General features: G+C 41.7%; 1 pseudogene across 1 annotated transcript; it reads left to right on the top strand.

Moving 5' to 3' along the window:
* Positions 1-6,330: 6,330 nt before the first annotated feature.
* LOC311607316 (small ribosomal subunit protein eS25-like) lies at positions 6,331-6,763 on the top strand (annotated as a pseudogene). Its single transcript has one exon. The product of its transcript is annotated as a small ribosomal subunit protein eS25-like (transcript).
* Positions 6,764-7,020: the final 257 nt, after the last annotated feature.

Below are 7,020 nucleotides of genomic sequence, written 5' to 3'. Positions count from 1 at the left end.
AGACCTTTAATATATATAGCAGATGTGTTTATGATGGTGTTTAGAATGTTTGTGATTTAAATACCAATATCTTAAAAGAATAGTCTAAATCAATTACTAAAAATTCTATCTCAGTGAACAACATAAGAACAAAGAATAATAAAGTAGTGGAATATACTTAATACAGAACAAGGAATTAAAATCTTTTAACAATAAATGTGGAAATTATTAAAATTTAAAATGTAGAGAGAAACAGTGAGCTCATAAGCTTATTTTTTTAATCAGTAAGCTTTTAAAAATAACTATCCTGATCAAGGAAAAGGAGGAAGTACAAATTACCAATAATGGAAGAGGGATGTTATTGCAACAAACCCTATTAATATTGAAAGGATACTAAAATTCCATCATGAAAAACTTCACGCCAATAAACTTATTAGGAGATATAAACATTATTAAAAGATATTGGCAGATTGTATTTTGCAAAATTGGTACAATAATTTTCATTCCTCCACACTGTTTCATAATTTTCCTCTCCCCTATCAGTGACGGAAGGAGTGTCTTATACCTTTGAACCTCAACAGGGTTTGCAACTTGCTTCTACCAACAGAAGACAACAGAACTAAAGAATGTGACTCCCTGTAACTTAGGGGTCAGGTCATAAATGACAAAAAAGTTAACAATTGCAATACACCCAAACATAAATATACACATGCATATATGTATATACATCTATATATTTACAAATATCCATGTATGTGTGCAAGTGTATGTACACATCTATCCAGCCATATATTTTATGGCATCACTCAGTTCTTGGGAACCACACGCCTTCTCTTCAAACTACTTCCCAATGTACTGAGCTGAGTTTAGCTAATCCCAGCAGAGGAAATTATTGTATTAACTTTCTCCTCTGTCTGGTTAGACAACTACGCTGCAGCCCAAGGTCAGAGCCACTCTGTCATATAGTCTCCTGTGTGTCGCAATTACCTTTGTGCCCAGATGGTCCGAGTTATGGCCTTTGCCGACACACATGTGCTATGCTGTTTCTTCTGGCTCTTTTTTCCTTAAGAGTGCAAGTAACAAGATAAGTGACAATTTCTCAAAGACTAATTAAGAACCTTTCTGCCTATGTCCTGCTTAATTAGCTTCTGCCAACCTTGATTATACTCAAAGTTTTAAAAATTACACTCTATTCATATTTATCATACTTAAATGAATATCATGAAATAACAAAAGGCAGCCACTGTTCTGAGATGGTCCAGAGAATGATTGTTACAGTGTAAGAAAGAAACTGTGAAAATGGCATAAATGCTAAGCCAGAGCCTCTCCTAATGATGAGCTCTCATAGTCGCTGGGCATGCTTAAGGGCAAGAGGATAATGTTTCTTTGACATAACATTCCCCCCCCCCCAATGTTTCTTCTTAATATGAAAGTGACCAATGAAGATAAAGTCATGTTAAATTTTAATAATTCTCCAGTTCTGGTGTGTACGTAGTATATATGAGGAGCTTATAGAGATGCTGATTTGCTGACCTAATCTGTATCAATGCAACTTTTATCCTCAGAACAGGTCATACATAAAGAGAGAACGAGGTCTGCATTAAAGGTATTTGAGAGGTTAAGTAGAATGAGGGTGTGGTGGCTTGAGTAGAAATGGCCCCCATAGACTCATATGTTTGAATGCTTGCTCCATAGGGAAGGGCACTATTAGGAGGTGTGGCCTTGTTGGAGTAGGTGTGGCCTCAATGGAAGAAGTATGTCACTGTGGAGGTGGGGCTTCAAGGTCTCATATGCTCAAGCTATGGCCATATGTTCAAACTCACAGTTGTTTCTGCTGCCTGTTAACCAAGACGTAGACCTCTCAGCTCCTTCCCCGGCACCATGTCTGCCTGCATGCCGCCGTGCTTTTGCCATGATGATAGCGGACTAAACCTCCAAACTGTAAGCCAGCTCCAATTAAATGTTTTTCTTTATAAGAGTTGCCACGGGCATGGTGTCTCTCCACAGGAATAGAAACCCTAACTAAGACACTAGTCTAAGCCAATTTGAACAAACAAGTACGAACAATAAATAAAATAATTTCAAATGAGGTACAATGAAGCACAGAATGACGTCCCTAATGTTGGATCTGGAAAAGTGGGCTATCTTCTTTGGAGAGGAACACTGACATGGTGATACAAGCAAGATGTTAGAGAGCGATCTGGAGGTCTCAATAAGAGGGAACAGTTTGTTCAGACGCTTCAGGCAAGAGCCAAAGAAGGAAGACCTGAGGATGCAGACTAGCCTCACGCACAGACACTTGAGGGGAAGCTGGACAGTGAAGCAGACAACAGGTCAGATGGAGCTTTTAAACATTTTGAGGACATTCATCTGAGTTCCACAGACAGTCCCTAAAGACTTCTAAGCAGGGGAGTTATGTTTTGTGACTGCAGAGATAAAAACTTTCCAGGCTCCAGCATCTACAATTATATCCAAATAAACCAGATAAGCCTTTCCTTCTCTTAATGATTTTATTACATTTTTGTTTATTTACCCTACAGTTTTAAGTCCTCTGTAAACTAGCTGATGTAGCCTGGATCTTGTGAAGCAGCTGGAAGCATTCTGATGCCCACAGTCTCAAGATAGCAATGACATGATTCAAGCTTTGTTTTCAGTAAGGTGTGCTACCATAAAATACTTTGTCACCCATTTTTAGTGCAATTACTGCACTAACATTGAGTGTGTGTCTCTCAGAATACTATAAATCCCTTGAGGGGCTTAGTGAGTGTAAGACTTGCCTGGCAAATGTGAGTACCTGAATTTGAATTGCCAGGACCCAGGAAAAGCCAGATACTATAGTGTGGATCTGTGATCCTACTTCTCCTTCCAAAGAGAAGAGACTCCAGAAAGCTGTTCTGACGCAAGCAGAAAAGAAACACTGTCTCAAAGGTAAAAGGCCAGGTAGATGCCTGAGTTTCTCCTCTTATCTCCCCATTCACACCAAGACACAAGTGACCTGAAGTTACACACACACACACACACACACACACACACACGCACACGCACACGCACACGCACACGCACATGCACAAACACACGCACATGCACACGCACACACATGCAGCCTCCAGGCCAGACTTGATCATGCACACACCTTTTGGAATGGAACAGGTCAACAAAGAGGCTGTCCTGGGCCTGATTGGTTATACCCTGATAAGCTCCTTCCCCAAGCAGCCCTTCCCATAAATGCTAGATGTCTTCATCTGGAGTCCTGTGCACATGCTCTGATGGAGAAAAAGTTTCTAACAGCCTCCATGTTCCCAAAACAGACACACTGTAGCACAACTTCTTCATACACATGAAAAGTTGTTACCCCAGTAAATTACATAGTCCCTTCCCCCCAACCTCACTTCCACATCGCAGAAAGCAGGAAAACAGTGCTATGACTTATTACATATTTAGAGAATCCTAGCTCTGTGTACAAGTATGCTCGGAGGATTATCCTAAAACAGACATGACAATGTCCAGTGAGCTTTCTGTTCAGAGGCAGGAAGTAAAACCTTCCTCTGGGAAGCTAGAAGCAGTCATTCAACTTCCTTGGTATCGTAAACCTAGCAGGCCGTTCCAAACAGTGTTAGCTCTTGAGCCCCTGTGTACTAAGCCTCATGTGTTCCTACATAAGAAGCAATCTCTGCATGTTTATAGCCTACCTATACACTTGAAATGATCTCATATCCATGATGCTAATTAACAAAGACAACTGAAGGCAATGTTGCCTTGGGGGAGTGAACATCTCATTAGTCATTCGAATGTTAAATGTTTTAGAAATGTGCACTCCCGGGAAGGTACTTCAAATATTAACTAACCGCTCATAATGCCTGTGCATTAAAACTAATTAATAAGCCTATATCATACCCTGTCAAGAAGAATGTTAAATTAATTTTCAGACACAGTAATGAGACAAGTTTGTTAGCTTTCCATCACTCTAATAAATAACTGAGATAATTATCATATTCACAGTTAAGGCTTGTTTAGGCTAATGGCTTTGGAAGAGTGTTTGTGGTCAGCCGGCACCAGTGCCTTGAGACAGTGCATCAGTGGAGATTCTGTGGTGGACAAACTGCAGGAAACAATCAGGAAGAAAGGGCATTTAGTTAGCAATATCCCCTTCAAGATCACACCCTAAGTGACCAGAAGACTTCCCACTGCATTGTCCTTTTTAAAGTTTCTTCTCCTCTCAACAACACTAAGCTTGTGGGCAAGCTCTTAACACACAGACCTTTGGAAGGGCATTGTAGACCCAAAGCCTCCTGAGAGGGTCCTGTTTACAGTGTCCCCCTTCACTCTCCAAATACCCCAGTTTGAGAGAGGAAAAAAAAACTGTAAACACCTGATAAACAATGGCTACATTCCATGTTTACAGTCTATTCTCCAGGAGTGCTCTATCCATAGACCTATAGGTTGTACGGTTCATCACCCATTCTGTGGAGAGCAAAGTGACTAGCCTCTGATGCTTCAAGGCCACCCTCAACGAGCATACTGGATCCTCCAGAGCTATCAGCTGGCTTAGAGATAAAAGATCACTTCCCTCTAAGAAGGAAACCAGTTCCCTAAAACCTCACACCCTGAATCCCTCCCTCATGCCCTGCTTAAATTGAGTTGGAGGATCTGACAGGGAGGGTCTCTTCCTGGTGATTCTGTGCACCACGGACCCCTTGAAGCATGCCTACCAGGGGCCTCACCTGAACTGCTGGCAGTCGAGGCAGTCAGTTTTGCATCAGGATCCTCCACAGCTCCCGACTACACTTTCCAAGAATTCTGAAAAACCAACGTTGGATGCAAAAGGATCTGACACTTAGTTTTCAATTTGGCTTGTAACCACCTTCTGCTTCCAAATTTCAAGCCAACGCTCCAACTTGGAAGAGTGAATCCTTACTGATTGTCCCCAGATTCCTTGTACCTGCTCCTGAAGAATAATTCTTTGAAGGAATGAAGAATATTCCTCCAAAACATTATTTAAATGAGGATTTGGATCCTCTCTTGCTCTCACCACTTGGGGTGAGTGTCAAACCCTCTTACTTTAAACAGTAGATTTCCTGATCCATAGTATAGTGGGGAAATGCGGGCTTTGGCACTTACTCTTTGCATACTTACCTGTGGTGTGGTGGAGGTGGTATATGGGCAAGATTCACAAGGGCAGTTGGGGAGTGGGGTTTAATTCCATCTGTGATGGCAACTGAGACCATCACACAATGGTCTAACCAGTTTCTAACAGCCGCCGACGTTGCAGCCCTCATCTCTCTATCCCCAGGCTCCTCTGCCGTGGTTATTCTGACTTCTTTACATCTGTATTTCCATCAGGGCTTTCAGTTCATTAGACTGGACCGTTTTAGTGATGGAAAGAACTGTGTAAGTCGCGTGCTCAGCTACATCGGTGAAGAAGGTCTGACTGTGGTGTTTGGGCAAAAGAATCAGGATCTAACACGGAAACACTTGTGTTCAAATCCCTATTTTTCTTCTGAGTCAGCCTGAAGCAAGGAACTGCACTTCTCTGGATCACTTCTGTAAGCATTGAGTAACACCATACAGAGCTGTTTGAAGAAATGCTTAAAGAGATGCCCCGGCTGTTAAGAGCACTTGTTGCTTTTGCAGAGGACCCAGGCTCGGTTGCCAATGCCCACATGGCATCTAACAACCATCTGTGGAGCCAGTTCCAGAGAATCCCAGATCCTCTTCTGGCCTCCGCAGGGACTGCTTGAACATAGCACACGAACATAAATCAAGGCAAAACACCCATACACAGAAAATAAATCTTAAGATGAATTTTTAAAGCAAGCAATAAATATATTTCTCAGGTGATTAAACACTGGAACAAAGAACCTATGTAAATTATTCAGTCTAACATCTATTTAGGAAAGACATTCAAGTCTTCTCACCAGATTAATGATAACTGGCACTAATGGCTGACAGTGACTCAGGGATTGAGCTAAGCCTTTCATAGGCACCTTTTCCCTCATTTATCCTTTATATTATTCATAATCCTGTTACTAATCTATTCATTTCCATGATGAATATACTATTAACCATCTTGAGAGAGTTAATGAGGTCATCAGCTTCACATGTGCAATATCAAAGACATTCAAACCTATGTTTGCCTAACCAGAGAAGCTAGTTCCATAGATACGTCAGTTTTGTGCTAAGAAACTTATGTAGTAAGAAGTCAAATTATAAGTGCCAGTTCATGTGATTCAATTTTAGAGTTCAAGAGCCATACTTAAGAGCAACTGGCTTCACTTAAAACAGAAACGTGCTTTTTTTCCCCCAATATCTTAATAAGGCTGCAGTGGTCATCACCACTGTCTGAGCTTCACTATGTCGCCCAAGGACGACATGAAGAAGGAAGATGGCAGAAAGTCGGCCAAAAAAAGACAAAGACCCAGTAAATAAGTCTGGCAGCAAGGTCAAAAAGAAGAAGTGGTCCAAAGGCAAAGTTCAGGACAAGCTCAACAATCTAGTCCTGTTTGACAAAGCTACACAAGGCAAACTCTGTAAGGAAGTTCCCAACTATAAGCTTATTACTCCAGCTATGGCCTCTGAGAGCCGGAAGATTCACAGTTCCTTGGCCAGGGCAGCCCTTCAGGAGCTACTTAGTAAAGGACTTCTCAAGCTGGTTTCAAAGCATGGGGTCCAAGTAATTTACACCAGAAACACAAAGGGTGGAGATGCCCCAGCTGCTGGTGAAGATGCACAAGCAGGTTCAATCAGCTGTACCTCCAGGAAAATAAAAACCTTATTAAACCAATAAAATAAAATAAAGTAAAATAAAACAGAAATGCTTAGCAAAAAGACTCAGACAACTTAGCTTGCTCTTCCTGCATACCCTCAATATGACTACCCAGGGGTATGATCTGGGTCTCCAAAGCATCAGCATGTGACGGGGGTAGGAATGGAAGGGACTGCAGACAGGGATCAATCATAGAATGAGCGTACAGTTCAGCGAAGGAGGTGGATCTCCTAGGAAACGCGGGTTTCTAAGTGGTGGGGATGGACAAGTAACTGCCA

The sequence above is a fragment of the Acomys minous genome (genome assembly GCF_964271855.1).
Source record: "Acomys minous genome assembly, chromosome: 10".
NCBI classification, from domain to species: Eukaryota; Metazoa; Chordata; class Mammalia; order Rodentia; family Muridae; genus Acomys; species Acomys minous.
The sequence above is the reverse complement of the archived record's forward strand: the minus strand, read 5'-3'. Positions and strand labels throughout refer to the sequence as shown.